At 37.2% G+C, this 16,767-nt stretch overlaps 1 long non-coding RNA gene across 2 annotated transcripts in view; it reads right to left on the bottom strand.

The window, feature by feature from the left end:
* The window catches only part of LOC106504728 (uncharacterized), a 689,957-nt gene that overhangs the window by 239,726 nt on the left and 433,464 nt on the right, over nucleotides 1-16,767 (bottom strand). The window contains exon 6 of one of the 2 annotated variants that reach the window (XR_014813076.1): nucleotides 7,957-10,262. The exons of the other annotated variant lie outside the window; for it this stretch is intronic. This is a non-coding gene — a long non-coding RNA (uncharacterized LOC106504728). Of the gene's footprint in view, nucleotides 1-7,956; nucleotides 10,263-16,767 lie in introns of those variants that run through there. 2 annotated transcript variants of the gene reach the window in all.

Here is a 16,767-nt window from a genome sequence, read left to right as displayed (position 1 = left end):
CCTGAACTCCTCATTTTTCCACTCTGTTACTCCTCGGTCTATTACAATTTGACATTCACCCTTACTGAAGTGGTTATCAAGATGATCGGTGATTTAATAATTGCAAATCCCACAGTTAGTATTCAGATCTCAAATGAAATGACTCATTTCCAGTTATAGAAATTCAAAGTCTTTATGCTGTCATTCATAGCACTTAAAAATCATGCCCCAACCTATTTTTAGTCTGTTTAAAATCCTTTCCACTATTCTTAAGTCATTTTATACTTCATCTTCCTTCATTATCAGTTGGCCAAGAATGTGAAGAAAAGGAAACCCTACCTAGTAGACTATTGGTGGCAATGTAAATTGGTATGGCCATTATGGAAAATAGTATGGAAGTTCCTTAAAAAATTAAAAATAGAAATACCACATGATCCAAAAATCTCACTTTTTGGTATATACCCAGAGGGAAGGAAACGACACTCCCATAGAGATATCTGTACTCCTTCTTTTCTGCAGCACTACTCAAAATAGCCAAAAGGTGGAAACATTATAAGTGTTCATCAGCAGATGAATGGGTAAAAAAAAAATGTAGTATGTATATACATGAACTATTCTTCAGCCTTATAAAAGAAGAGAATCTTGCCATTTGTGACAATGACAATGTGTAAGAACTTGGGGAACATTATGCTAAGTGAAATTAGCCAGACAAAGAAGGACTAATTTGAATGATCTCATTTATATGAGGAATCTAAATAATAATAATAATAAGCTCATAGAAACAGAGAGTAAGAGAGTGGTTACCAGGGAATAGGAAGGTTGAAGGTAATAGAGAAAGATACTGGTCAAAGGTACAAACTTTCAGTTTTAAGATGAATAAAGTTCTGGAGACCTAAGGCATAGCATGGTGACTATTGTTAACAATGATGTGTTGTGTACTTAAAATCTGGTGAGAGAATAGGTCTTAAGTATTCTCACCACACACACAGAAATGGTGACTATGCGAGATGATAAATATATTAGCTTGATTGTGGTTATTATTTTACAGTATGTATGTGTATCAAAACATCACACTGTACACTTTAAATATATACAAGTTTGTCACACATCAGTGAGCTGAAAAATTTTTTAAAGAATGAGCTGGCTTTATACTTCACAGCTAAAATAAAAATTGTCAGATGGATGTCACCTCAACTCTCTTCCTTTCTGGCACCACCCTGTCCCCCAACAAACTCACCTACCCCAGTGTCAAGGTGGTCTGCATCCCACTACCCAACTGTCTAAAGCCAGTTCTTACACCATCTTTTTTTTTTTTTTTTCTTTTTGCCTTTTTCTAGGGCTGCATCTGTGGCCTATGGAGGTTCCCAGGCTAGGGGTCGAATCGGAGCTGTAGCCACCAGCCACAGCGATGTGGGATCCGGGCCACATACACCACAGCCCACGACAACACCGGATCCTTAACCCACTGAGCAAGGCCAGGGATCAAACCAACCTCTTGGTTCCTATTTGGATTCGTTAACCACTGAACCATGATGGAAACTCCCACCATCTTTTAAAAGGAACTTTACTACATCATTTCCCAATTTTTACTCATTTAATTGCAACAGTTCTCTCACTGGTACATTTAAAATTGCTCAAATATATCAAAGCAAGAGGTGTCTAAAACCCACCCAGGCTCTCTTAGGACTTACTTCTTCTAGACCTGAGACATGAGGAAAGCATCAGGGTGGGGAAACCTTTGGTTCTCCCACATGCCGAGCACATATATACTGAGTATGTTCTATGCGGAAGGCATTCTTCTTTGGTTTTACTTGAGATAAACTGCAGAAACCAATCCAATCAAGTTTGGGATTCACTGTCCCAGAAAATGTATGATGATCAAGTCATTCTGATGAGATATTTTAGTGTAGATTTTTAAATTTACAAGGCAGAGTTGTAGCAACAATCCTTTTGTACTTCTATGTTGAAGCCTTTTAATTGTTATATTACTTATATGGGAGTCAGCTAAGGAGCAAGAAGTCTTAAATAATAATCCAAAGTACATTAAAAATCCTTACCAAAGGAAAAAAATGCCTGTAACAAGAGCCATTTATAACTATAATCTCATATGGTGAGTCTAACTGATACGTTCTTTACATTGCTTTTCAAAAACAAGTATGCAAAAAAACAGTTTTGAAAGAAAATATATTGAAGTACCTATTTTAAAAATCTCTTATTGCTTTTGTTTACAATAAAGAGAAATGCATTCATTTATTTCACAAGGACATGGTTCATAGAACTTGGCCCTTCATTTTTCATGATTAAAATTATCTGGGGAATCACAATTTTGGCATGAACAATGAGGCAATGCTTTTTGTTTTCTTTGGTGATACTTAATGCTGGACCTCTGGTGATTAGTTCATAATTTCCCCTGCATAAAGTTCCCATCCTGCTGGGCTGCACCCTGCAGGAGATGGTGACACACTGTAGTGAAGGACCAGCCTGTTCAGGACACCAACTTCAACACATTGCTATGCAAATTGCCATGAGTTTTTTTTTTAAAAAAGAGTTTTTCAAAGTACTATCAATCTTTTCAAAAAATTCCATTTAGCTAATAAAAGATGGTGGGGTCAGTGAACTGTGTTAGCTCAGGAAAAATTAAAATCTAGTATTTCTAGTGGATTGAAGATAACAAGGGCAGCTTGTAAGAACGGTTCCAGTGACCTGTTTCATGTGTCACAGCTTTGTTGTGACAGTTTTGCACAGAGTACCTGCCAAAAGAATCCATTGTTACATAGTTTCTTAAGAAATGTGTGCTTGTATTATGTAAAAAGAAGAAAAGATAATTTCTCAATAAGATGTTAGGTGATGAATCACCCAGATGTTTTTTCATAGGCTCCCTATGAGGGGGAAATGACAAAATATGCTTGATGAGCAACTGAAGTTTTCAACATTATCTGTATTTATAATTTTAAAATTCTCTTTAGCTTGGTATATGCATCTAATTAAGTCAGTGGATTAGAAAATAAAATAATGAAAGCTGCTCTTCACAGGAAAGGCTCTGGATAAAGACACGTATTCAAAGTCTGGTTTGCTTTCAGTTACAACCATGTTTTTTAAAACATTGTGGCTAAATCCATATTACCTTTTCCTAACTCCTTTGGATGTTTTATGACTTGTTTTCTTAATAAGAAAATATAAATTTAGTATTTTTTACTCTTGTATTTGTTCCTCTCTTTTTTCCATGTAGTCAGTAAGCAAGCTTTTGTTCCCTAAAGAAAAAGACAAGTATAATATGATCCACACACTACAAACATAGCTAAAATTCAAAAACACATTTAAAGTGATGTCATTTGTAAACATTTAGCACAGGCACTAAGAGATAAAGACATGACGTAGCTCCATTTGGTCTTCATGACTCTCCCTCTTGGCTCAAGCAACTTCTAGGGTGCTCTTATATCTACAATCTTATCTTCCTATTCTAAGCCAGTACTCTTCAACTGGTATGATAAACTACTTGCTTTATAATTAATATCTTTAAGGTCTGGATGTCAACAGTAAGAATAATATTTAAGTTGATAAATATGTTGCTGTCAACATGCTAAAAATTGAGTGTCATACACTCTCTCCAGGATTACCATACTGTATCTCTCTTTATCCCAGTAAAATGTCTCCATTTGTATAGTGGTGTTTTGAAAATGAAAGGGTAAAATGAAACAGACATTTGTTTTGTAGTTGTTATGCCAACCTCTGTTCAAATACGTCAATGTTGACAATCCAAAAAAACTTTCCAGCCATCTAGGTTGTTTAGGGGAGTCAGGAAGATGATGGGAAAATACTATCAAGTAGGTGGGAACTATCAAAGACTACAATGTGGATTGCCATCTACTTTGCCAAGAGAATGATCAACTTCCTGTATTTAAACATTTAGTAAGAACTCCTGTAAGTGCAGATTCACAATCAATGATTCTTTGTCGCAAGTTGTCTATAGAACACTCAATATATTTTAGCATTTCATTTTCAAATCCATGTTTTAAAACATCAGTTCACATCTTAAATTTATCAACACCCAGTTCCTGGTTTCCAGCAGCTCATTTTACTTGATTTTTTAAAGTCATGCCATTGAGACCTCTTTCACTCTTTTTTTTACTTGACTTGAACACATAGTGGAGAAAAATCCAGAGAGGCTAAAATAGTGGTTTGTGTTCTTTTATTTTTCTCTAGCTCCAGCTTCACTAAATGCAATTTCCATGTCACCAGAGAAGTGTCTTAAAACAAGGATGATCCTGTCGAGTAAACTGTGCTTATATTTATCTTACCACGTTGAGAACTTCATTGAAAATATTTCAATTACATCATTGTTAAAGGCCTTTCATTCTCTAGATTAGGAAAGAGAAACCCAAAGTCCTTTTGTGCAGCACATCAAGAAAAAACTTTAAATGGGATTAGTAATGGAGTTAAATGAATGATGCAATGTGTTTGGAAAAGGAAAAAAGTCACAAACCAGTTCCCATTGATTTCTTGTTTTAATTCCTAGGCTCTGCCCATGTGATTAAGCAAACTTTTCCATTCTCCCTTCCTTTAAACTCCATTTTTGTTTGCGAATAAAATTAAACAAAATAATTATTTGAAATCATTCTCGTTGTACAACAAATTTAAACATAGACATATTTTAAATAAAACCTGAACTTGGTGGATTCTATGATATGAGATTTCACAGAATATAACTTTACAGAATTTTTCTTTCTTTTTTTTTTTTTTTTTTTTTTTTTGTATTTTTTAGGGCTGCACCTGCAGCATATGGAAGTTCCCAGGCTAGGGGTCTAATGGGAGCTGTAGCTGCCAGCCTACACCACAGCTTACAGCAACGTCAGATCCAAGCTGTGTCTGTGACCTATACCACAGCTCACAGCAATGCCGGATCCTTAACCCACTGAGCAAGGCCAGGAATTGAACCCACAACCTCATGGTTTCTAGTCAGATTCATTTCTGCTGTACCACAACGGGAACTCCAACTTTACAGAATTTTAATTTCAAGTAACAAGAAATGTTGGGAATTCCATTGTGGCCCAGCAGGTTAAGAACCCAACTAGCATCCACGAGGATGTGGGTTTGGTCCCTGGCCTCACTCGTGGGTTAAGGATCCAGCATTGCCATGAGCTTTGGTGTAGGTCACAGACATGGCTCGGATCCCACATTGCTGTGGCTGTGGTGTAGGCTGGCAGCTGCAGCTTTGATTTGATCCCTAGCCTGGGAATCTCTATATGCCATGGGCATAGCCCTAAAAAAGACCAACAGATATAATTTAGGTAGATTTAAAATTCAGATGACAGTATAAAATAAAAATTATACATCTTTTCTAAGAATAGCTGCCTTATATTTTCAATACTGATTTAAGACTTCTGAAATGAAAATACATGTTATTAAATGTATTTTGCATACAAAAGCCTTGTGAAATAATTGACAGATTTTTGTATTTATAATCCACATTATTATACCTTTCTGATGTTTTTTGTACTATTAAATATATTTAAGCCTTTTTATCTTAACACAGTAAAATTTTAAAAATTCATTCTAAAAATCAAGATAGAGATCTAAAAGTAATTAACTTCCTTTAAGAGCATATAGAAAATTAGCAGAGTTCCCATCGTGGCGCAGTGGTTAACAAATCTGACTAGGAACCATGAGTTTGCGGGTTCGATCCCTGGACTTGCTCAGTGGGTTAATGATCCCGCGTTGCTGTGAGCTGTGGTGTAGGTCACAGACGCGGCTTGGATCCTGTGTTGCTGTGGCTCTGGCATAGGCCGGTGGCTACGGCTCCTATTCAACCCCTAGCCTGGGAACCTCCATATGCCACGGGAGCGGCCCAAGAAATAGCAAAAAGACAAAAAAAAAAAAAAAAAGAAAATTAACAAAGACATGAGAAAACTTTCACCCTAGTAATATACTCATATCAGTCAGGAAACTCTGAGATTTATTTTATCTGATTTCTTCAAAAACCTTCCAAGTCAATGTGCAGCATCAGCTCCACCCTCCAGACTTAATGAGGGAACCATAAGGAATCATGAATACAAGGCTTGTGCCCTCAAATGAAGTACTGTTGCTTTTGTTATCAAAAGTAGATGCAGATAAAGGTGTCAGTCCAAGATTTGCCACAAACTAGCTGTGAATCCCTTCTTGGGCAGTCCCTATATTTTTCTAGGCTTTGAGCTGATAGCGTGAGAGACTGGGCCAAAGAATCTTTAAGGTCTCGGGAGTTGCCTTTGTTGTGCAGCAGAAATGAATCTGACTAGAATCCATGAGGATGCAGGTTCCATCCCTGGCCTCAGTCGCTGGGTTAAGGATCCTGTGTTGCCATGAGCTGTAGTATAGGTTGTAGATGCAGCTTGAGGGTTGGGGAGAAATCTTTAAGATCTCTTCCAGCTGGCATTTTCCTGCCTTTTGGATGGTGACTGTGGTGGGCAGGGCCATTAGTCCCCAAGTGAGCTGACCAATGCCACTGCTCCACCCTCTGTCATAGGAGAAGTGGACTGAGGGAGTTGCCCAGGTTGGTGAGCAGAGGGAAAGCAAACTTTTCCAACTGGCTGGAAAAAGTCCTGATAGGCTCTCATTCCTATAACCTGTAGTTCTCTCTGCAAGAGGTGACATGTCACCCTCCCCACGGGACTTTTCCCTTTAGGGTGAAATTTGACAGTGAGGTTGATGTCTGTCTTTCCTTCTTAGAGCTTGGTTTCACTCACATCACAACATTGCCTGTTTAACTCCCCTGCACTCTAGGGCAGAGATCATGGGAGATGACCCAGCTCTTTAGGAAAACCTTTGGCATGAAGGATCACAATGCTTAAAAGTATTCATAGACTTCTATCTCATACTCTTACTTCCAAAAATCTATCTTAAAGAAGTAATTCTAAATGTCATTAAAGACTCAGGCATAAAATATTCATCATCGAGCTGTATAATTTATAATTGCGTAATATTGGAAGCAAACTAAATGTCCAGAACTAGGGGAATGGTGAAGTCATAGTAGATTGAGATGATGAAATATTGTGTTAACAAATGGTATTAAAGGGTTTGAAATAAAAACTTGGAAAATGTTTATCTTGCAAAATGGTATGTGGAGAAAGCAAGATAGAAAATTGATTGTATGATATATTTTTATCTCTGTAATCAAAAAATGAATAGAAAAATATTTGAAAAGAAATACTCCAAAATGTTAACAGTGGTATTTCTGGATGCTGGGATTCTTTCATGTTCGTATTCATTTATTATTTTTTATCAATATGCTTTTATTATTAGAGTAAAATATGATTGGAATATAAAACCTGTTTTAAAAAATCAAGCTCTTATTCATCTCATAATGTTTCTGAGGAAGCTGTTCATGATCATGGTTTGTTGAGCTATGCTAATATGCTTTTCAAGTTTTCTGCCAAAGATTTCTTAAGAATCACCAGTTTTCTTCTCCTCATGACAATGGAGCTAACTAGACCATTCCCTGCAGTAACTGAAAACAGCCATCAGCTCCTGAAATTTTAATTAATTCTAACATTCTGCCATAATTACATACAGCTCTTTTAAGCCTCAAAGTTTCCAATAAATCCAGAGTAAACTCTAGAGAAGAAGTGTGATGTGGGTGGTTTGTCTTCTTCAATATCCTGACCCTTTCTCAAGACTTGTCCAGTTTTCACTAGCAGCGTCTTTCTCAGTACATCCCTCTGTTTGTTTGTTTGCCTCCCATTGGCTTCTTTCTGGACTCCACGGGATGTTCCCCTTGTCCAAGAGTAAATAAGTAATCCTTATTTTCTAGTTCTGCTGCCTGGTCACCTCCCCAGTTAATTTTCCATTAAAAATGATTTACAAAATCTTTTTCATGTCTTTGGTGTGTTAATTTTTGCTAAAGTAAAATAATACCTACATATTGCTAATGGATAAAGTGCTGCCTCCTCCACCTGAATACCATACATATTTATTGAGGCACTTGCAATGTAGTAGAAAAAGTAATGGATTTATAAATTAATATTTATTTTGTGTAGTTTTTAAATGAAACACATCTATAGCCTCACACAGTTACCTTACGCGTGCTTGTGTGTATGGTGAGAACATAAGATTTACTCTCTCAGCAAATTTCAAGTACTAATACAGTATTATTAACTATAACCACCGTGTTGTATATTACATCCTCATAACTTATTCATCTTATAACTAATGGTTTGTACCCTTCCACCATCAAATGCTTTACATTCAGTAAACTATGTAATAATTTAGAACAATTATCAAAAGATGGCTGCACAACTTGAATTAGAATATGACTAAAGCATTGCTTTTTTACTTGAGAAAGATAAATAATCAACTGATTTCTTCTGAAATTTTATCCAGTTTGGAAACAGTCTAAAAAGGTGAAAAAATCACAAATTCTTCATAGCATGACTTTAAGAAAGCAATTCTGGTTGGCTTTTCAAAAACCTGGCATTAGAAATCCCAGCATCAAAAGAAAAAAAAAAAATAGAGTTCCCATTGTGGCTCAGTGGTTAACAAATCCTACTAGGAACCATGGGGTTCCGGGTTTGATCCCTGGCTTCACTCAGTGGGTTAAGGATCCAGCATTGCCGTGAGGTGTGGTGTTGGTCACAGACGTGGCTCGGATCCCGCGTTGCTGTGGCTCTGGCATAGGCTGGCAGCCTCAGCTCCGATTAGACCCCTAGCTTGGGAACCTCCATATGCCACAAGTGCAGCCCTAGAAAAGACAAAAAAAAAAAGAAAGAAATCCCAGCATTAAGGACAAACTTTTTCCTTTGCACTCTTGGAATGTTAGATAACATCTCTAACATTTGTCAAACTACCTGATGAAAATAACATTAATGAGTAACTTGACTCTTACCTGCATGAATCAGAGTTTGAGGAAGTTGAGACTAATCATTGTCAACATAATTAAATGATTTTATAAATCCTGATAATAACATCAAACAATAATACAGTGCTAGGCAATATTCTAAATACTTGCCATTTATTAACTCATTTGATCCTCAAATAACCCCATTTGACAGTTGAGGGAACAGGCACAGAAAGTTTAAATAAGTAGCCCAAGATCACACAGATCATGGCAAAGCCAAGACAGAAACTGAGACAATCTGACTCTAAAATCTATGCCTTTACCCATTGTATTTTGTTTTTCAAAGAGATTATATCAATAAAGTAACACATGGGGCTGGGCTTACTTAAATATGCTGTCTACATACGGGAGCTAATTCTAATTAAATATATCAAATCAGTTTTATACTCACTGAAATCTTCTCTGTCTGCTCTCATGTCCCATTGATAAGTTAAGTGAAATTTGACAATCTATAATGTTATTTCATAGTTTTTAGAAGTTTTGCCTTTTATTTCCCCCCCATGAGACCATGGAAAATTGAAATTCAATGGATGTTCTTATTCTAGTTCTAATTCTTTTGGCATTCGGAACTTTTGCACAGTTCTTAGAGTTTAGGCAATGTTCACTAGAATGCTTTTTGAATCAATGGATCAATGATAATTGCAATGAATGATATTAAAATGTTTGAGAGGGTTCAATAACTAGAATCAAATTTCTTTGCTCAACTTCTGAAGTAATGACCCCAAAGATAAAAGATTCATCATTTGGAAGGTAAAAGTTCAACTCTGATATTTTAAGCTGATATTGAAGAACATAGTTTATGTGTGGTGACAGACATAAGATTGAAAAGCACTTAATATTTTATATTATCTATTGCTATGTAAAAATTACATCAAGACTTAGATGCTTAAACAGCAATAAACACTTATTCTGTTGCATTTTTTACAGATGAGGAATTCAGAAGTGACTTAGCAGGGTGGTTCTGGCTCAGGGTGATGTTGCAGTCCAGATGTTGGCTTCGGCCACAGCTGAGAGCTTGACTGGGGTTAGAGGATTCGATTCCAAGAGAACCCAGTCATATCACTGACAAGTTGATGCTGGCTGTTGGCAGCAGACCTTGGCTTCTTTCCCTTTGACTATTTGAATGTTTTCATTATGTTGGCAGCCAGCTTCCCCTAAAGTGGGTAACCCAAGAAAGAGTGAGATCGAAGATACAGTTTCTTTTATGGCTTTGCCTCAGACGTTACATGTCATTTTTGCATTATCTTATCGACTTTACAAGTCATCTGGTTTCAAGGTGGGAGGGGACCGCACACTGGGATGAATTCCCTGGGGCCATGAATCATTGGTGGTTTTGTTGGGTGCTGGCTACCAAGCCTTTCATGACTAGCAGTCTTGAACTGGAGTAAGCCTCCTCCATCAGCTGCCAAGCCTGCCCCTAGGAAAACACAGTAGAGGAAACACACAGGGCTCACTGCAAAAACAGAGAAGGAGAGGCTAAACTCTGAGTCCATAACAAGTATCTACCATACTTCACCATTAATGACCTATTTATTTAATTGGTGGTTTACCTCAGCAACTCAGTTATAAGCTGTAGGGATCAGGAACTCATTTGCCTTGGACGCCACTGAATGTCCAGCACTCAGAGTGGCCCCTGATCGAATCTTGAATGAACAAAGAATGTGGTCATGATCGGCATCCTCACATTAGAAATTTCTGAAATCCATTTGTTGATGGAATGTATTCTCTTCAGTAGCTTCAGGACTTAAATTCTACCCATACCTCTATGCATGCATTAATCTTCCCTGTTTAAAACTTTGAAAACAATTAGCTTGTTATGATCATTATAAAAATAAATAAATAAAACTTTGAAAACAATAAGTGCAAAATAATGTCAGTTGATAATTCACAGCAGTACCGGTGGGGGATTATTTTATAATACCATCCTTATTAATGGCCAACTTAAATCTTTGTCATGTGGAAGATGTTCTTAGGTACAGACACAGAAACTGTAACTGATAAGATTTTTTTTTTTTTTTTTTTAAAGCCACAACCTTGGCATATGGAGGTTCCCAGGTTAGGGGTCTAATCAGAGCTGTTGCCGTGGGCCTATGCCAGAGCCATAGCAATGCCAGATCCAAGCCACATCTGCGACCTACACCACAGCTCATGGCAACACCAGATCCCTAAACCACTGAGCAAGGCCAGGAATCAAACCCACAACCTCATGGTTCCTAGTCGGATTCATTTCTGCTGTGCCATGATGGGAACTCCTGATAAGATCTATCTTTGATCAAAGGACAAAAAGTCCTGTTTAAAAAAAATCTCAAAATGATTCTTATGAAGAAGAACTTGGAAAAGTAACTGCACTGAGTCAATTAGTATCTAGAGAAAAATAAAACCTTTAATTTGCTTGGGATGTTTAGCATCGGAACAAAGAAATGTCCTAAGTGACATCTGAAGAGAGGGATTTGTGGCACTGATTATATCCAGAACTGGTTTACAAAACCCCTTTCCCCCTCATCCCCATTCCATCCTGAAATTTAAATCCAATATATTTTGAAGTTCTATAGTCATCTTCTATTCAGTTCTACCAGTAGATTCAAGGCTATTTTTTTTTCAAATTTATCTTAGCCTGTATTACCTGTGCTGAGAGGAACATCTGCTTCAAATTTTGAGACATCCAAATATAATGGTGAAAGTACTGAGCTTAATAGACATGAATTTTATCTGTAGTGTTACCACATCCTTAATTTTACTCTTTTTATCCAACTAAAATCTGAGGTTAATAATGCATTATTAGAATTAAATAAGAAAATCTACATAAAGAGTTTTTGTGTGTGTGTGTCTTTTTGTCTTTTCAGGGCCATACCTGCGGCATATGGAGGTTCCCAGGCTAGGGATCTAATCGGAGCTACAGCTGCTGGCCTACGCCAGAGCCACAGCAACGCCAGATCCGAGCTGTGTCTACAACCTACCCCATAGCTCATGGCAATGCTGGATCCTTAACCCACTGAGCAAAGCCAGGGATCGAACCCACAACCTCATGGTTCCTAGTTGGATTCGTTTCCCCTATGCCATGACTCCTACATAAAGAGATTTTAAACTGGAAAGAACTTTACAAGGTTGGGAACTGTTGCGATTGTCTTCACCAAAACTCTGAATTAAGGCACTAGCTTAAAGGATTTTTTCTGATGAATTTTATGCTGTGTTAGTGGTAAAATGATCATTTCCCACTTTTAAGGCATTCTTCCATTGTGACACTCTGGCCTTTTACCATACTCTTTCTCTGCTCCAGGTGAACAGAGAACACTATTCAAACTGTTGAGTTTGGAGAAAGAAACTTAGTCCAAATTTCTTGGAACCAAGCTGAGTGCTGGACATTCAGTGGTGCCCAACATAAATGAGGCTCTGATCCCCACAGCTTATAACTGAATTGGAAGGGAAGTCATCAAATGAGTAAACAGGTTATTAAGTGGTGAAAAATTGTGGTAAATATTTACTATGGACTGAATCATGCCCCCCCCCAATCATATATTGAAGCCCTAAACCCCCATGACTATTGGAGATAGGGCCTCTGAGGAGGTGATTTAGATTAATAGAGATCATAAGGAAGGAGCCCTTCCAAGGAGAGAAACACCAGAACTCCTTCCTCAACATGTGAGGACACAGTGAGAAGACAGCCACCTGTGAGCTGGAAAGAGAGGTCCCATCAGAACTGCATTGTACCAGCACCTGGATTTCAGATTTCCAGCCTCCAGGATGGCAAGAGAATAAATTCCTGTTGTTTAGGTTTCCAGGCTATGGTATTTTGTTATGGCAGCCTGAGCTAACAGAAACATTACTATACAAGAAAGTATAGATTTATTTGAAAGACTATAAAGGACCTGCTTTAGATTGGGTGATTAGAGAAAGCCTCTCCAAAGAAATGGGAAGGCTGGATCTGAAGAATGAGTAACAGCCAGCTGTGAGCATTGCAGACTGAGGTCACCAGGTTAATAAAGATTTTCCTCCATTTGGTTTGACTCTATATCTGTGAATATAAGGTCAGACAGAATAACAGTCTGTTATCTCTGTTTGGAAAGCCTTTCTAGTTCTTACCATGACATCACTACAGTATTTCTGTTTTAGAGATGTTGTTACACTGAGAAATAATATGGGAGTTTAAATAGGCTCCAAATCAAAACATAAATCTATCAGAAACATCCAGAAAATGCATTGTTTCCAACATATTTTCTAGGCCTAAAATTGGATGATTTCCCATAAAATTTTCATTTGAAAGAATTGTTCCAATGTGTTTACTTGGTTAGTGAAGTTGTTTTGAAAATGACTTTAACCTGTCTTTGGAGAGCAGTTTAAATCTACAAGTCCTTTTATTTTCATTTATATAGGACCTAAAAGAAAGTCTTAACATGTATACATGTTTAATTCAAATAAATTCTTATGGTCATTTTATTACTTTAAAAATATTTTAGGAGTTCCCATCATGGTGCAGCAGAAACGAATCCAACTAGGAACCATAAGGCTGAGGGTTCGATCCCTGGCCTCACTCAGAGGGTTAAGGATCTGGCGTTGCCGTGAGCTGTGGTATATAGGTCACAGATGCGGCTTTGATCCCTCACTGCTGTGGCTGTGGTGCAGGCTGGCAGCTGTAGCTCTGATTAAACCCCTAGCCTAGGAACCTCCATATGCCATGAGTGCAGCCCTAAAAAGAAAAAAAAAATTTTTAATTAAGCTCTGCATCTGATGCTTTTAATATAATAAAATCTTAACAAAAATAAGCCTTGATCTATTTTGTTTGTAGCATTTACATCAGATTTTAATTTTTCTGTTTTCTGTATATGTATTTTTAGATGCTAAGTATTACCTTATTCATCTGAGCATTTCCAAATTGTAGCATGGTAATTGACACATGCAGAGTGTCATGTAGTTCATAAAACTTCATAAAGCTTTATTGACATGTCCTTTTTTACTTAAAAAGGTAAATGACGTGTGATTATCTTTTTAAGTAAAATATAACATATTGGAAAGGTAACTTTCAGGTTTCTATACCAAATGACTGAATGACAAACTGACAAGCTTTGTGCCATTTTTGTTAAATATGGGGCGATTTTCCCTTGGATAAAATTTGAAGAAGTGCTTTTACTTTATGATATAATATTTTGTTGTTTTGTTGTGATATTTTTGGTTCAAAGAGATAAGGTGACAGTGGTAATTAAGAAACCAGGCAGGGAAATAAAGGGTGTGAGAGTTGGTTCAATTTGTCTCTAGCACTATAATCCATGGGACATATTTGTGGGATTCTTGGAATAAACCTTCTTAATTAGGGAAGTGAAGTGAAGAGAGCCACAGTATATGATCTGGATTTTGTGAAATAGTATCTCTTCCTTTTCACAAAGTAAGCTTTTTCTGTTACATACACAATAATAATAGTTCTACGTAATATGCCTGAAAACTATTCAGATTGTGTTGTGTTTTGGGACTCTCAGTTGGAAACATGTCAGGGCCATTGACTGTAGCTAAACTGCTAAGGTTAGAATCTTAGCTTCAGCATTGACAAACTGTGTAGACTTGAACAAGTGAGTTAGCCTTTTCAGACCTTGATTCTTTACTTATAAAGTGGAGATAATATTAGTGCCTGCTTAATAGATTTACTGAAGAGCCAAGCACTTTATATATGTAAAATACTAAGAATTGGAGCTTAGTTAGTGTTAACAAAATATATTTGTTCAATAAATAATAATGGACACTGATATTAAAGTACGCTTGCAATTTAATACTATAATACTGTCCATTATAGACAAAGGAATTGAAGAATCTTTATTAAGAGCTCCACATCATTGAATGGAGTTCATGAGAGAATAGCTCAAATCCAGAGCTTCTGATTTTTAAGTCTGTCAGCCATATGGCTATCTGCTTCTTTCTAATTGAGCTTCACAGATTTAGAAATTCTCTGTTACAGAGGGCTGGAGTATAAGAAGAGTTATATATAGCTCTATAAAGGATAAAATCAAAGGTCTTAGAGGAAAACTGATCTGTATGTGTAGCATAAGGGCTGCCCCCAAGAATGTGATGGGCAGCCTCACTGTGAGCCATTGTCAGCCACATAGAAATGCATGTGACCTTTACTCAGAGAAGGAACAAAAAGCTTTGGGGGAAAAAAATGTCCAGCTCACAGCAAAAGGACATAAAATTAGCTATGTCATTGAAATCGAGTGATAAACTCTTTGCCACTTAAAATTCCTTTTGGAATGAGCAAGATATAAATCAATGACAAATAGATTAAATTATTTATTACAAAATACTTCAAAGACCACTTTGTGAATGTATAAATTAATGAAGACTTTGAAAAGGTCAGAACAAAGCAAACAAAGAATTCCTTGGGCAATCTCGACAGGCGTGAATTAGTAGGCTATGCTGTTTAGCCCCTGGATCATGAAACTTGGAGAACCAGAGCAGGCATTTAGAACCTGCTGAGCCAGATGGAGCTGCTGAGGCTGAAACCACAAGCTGATGAAAGAACAGCTCCCTCACTGCTCCCCCTGAGCTTTCTCGCTCGTTTATGACATTATGACAAGTATAACTCTACATTTCAGGGAAGTGTTAGAATTAATAAGATACCTTAAGGACCTTGAGGCAATTATTGATGATTACTCTTACCCAAAATAGAAAATCAGAAAAAAAAAAAAAAAAAAAGATTCTTGACTTGAGGTATGCCTAGGTTGCCGTCTGACACGTGGAAATGAACGTAAAATTGGACTTGGAACTGGGTCACATCTATGTCACATAGCCAATTCCTAGTTTAATGAATTTGGGAAATATTCTCTTTTTTTCACTCACCCTTGCTTTCTTGAAATCTTTAGACTTCAAGTATGTTTTAGCACCTTTGGGTTTTAATAGCCATTAATTTTGCAGGCAAGTACAGGCTAGACACACAAGAAGAGACACGACTCAGTTTAAGTGTTGAGGAGTTGTTTCAGTAAAGGTTTCTCACACAGAATTAGACAGGACATATTAGAAAACTGAATAATGCCAAGTGCATCAGAGATGTGCAGATACGGGGAACTTCAGCCATTCTGGAGAACAGAGTGGCACTGTTTGGAAATATCAAGTAATAAACATGGCTTATAACTCAGCATTTTTCCTTCAAGGTCCATGTACCAAAGAAATTTTCACATGTTCATAATGGGGCATTTAGGGCCTTATCAATTACAATATTTATGCATGAGTACAGTGAGTACGTATGGGTGACAATGTGTGAATGTATTTATATATGGGTATGTGTGTGAATATTTGTGTAAGTGTATATCTGTTGAATATGAGTGTGCATTTGTGTGCGTGTGTGTTCGCATGCACATGTGAGGGAATGTTCATCTAGGTGACCCAAATGGCCAGCACTGGGAGAGTGGACACACCATGGACTATATACAACAATTACATATAAAGGTTACTTGGAGTAAGAGCAATATAGATGGATCTTAAATATACAGTATTTAGTGAAAAGTAAGAAACAATAAGAATTCTAAAGCAACACATTTACATACATTTGAAAATGCATGTATTCAGGCTATGAAGAGTTTGTAAACATCTACAAATGAAATAGTTCTCACTACACCTAATGAATAGTTGCAGCAGTTGCACACGTTAGAGGTGAGGACAAGAGCGGATGCGTGGCTAAAAGGTAATAATACCTTCAGGAGGGGAAGCTTGTTTGGACCCCTGATGATAATGTGGCAGGGAGTGAGCACAAGTATGGACTCGAATACATAAATAAATAAAAAGATTAGACAAAAAAAAAAAAAGGCTGTCATGAGGGGCTTCCCAGAGGAAGTGAGGTTTAAGATGGGTTTTGTGAGGGTGAGTAGGAGCTGACCAGGCAAGACATGGAGAAGGAACTCTTGCTGGAAAGAAGAGGACTCAAGTATATTCTGGGCAGTAGAAGT

The sequence above is a fragment of the Sus scrofa genome, chromosome 8 (assembly GCF_054392235.1).
Source record: "Sus scrofa isolate SSC_HxYL_T2T_F1_AM1 chromosome 8, Sscrofa_HxYL_maternal_Yorkshire_Landrace_v2.0, whole genome shotgun sequence".
Lineage (NCBI taxonomy): Eukaryota > Metazoa > Chordata > Mammalia > Artiodactyla > Suidae > Sus > Sus scrofa.
This window is presented reverse-complemented; position numbering and strand designations above follow the sequence as displayed.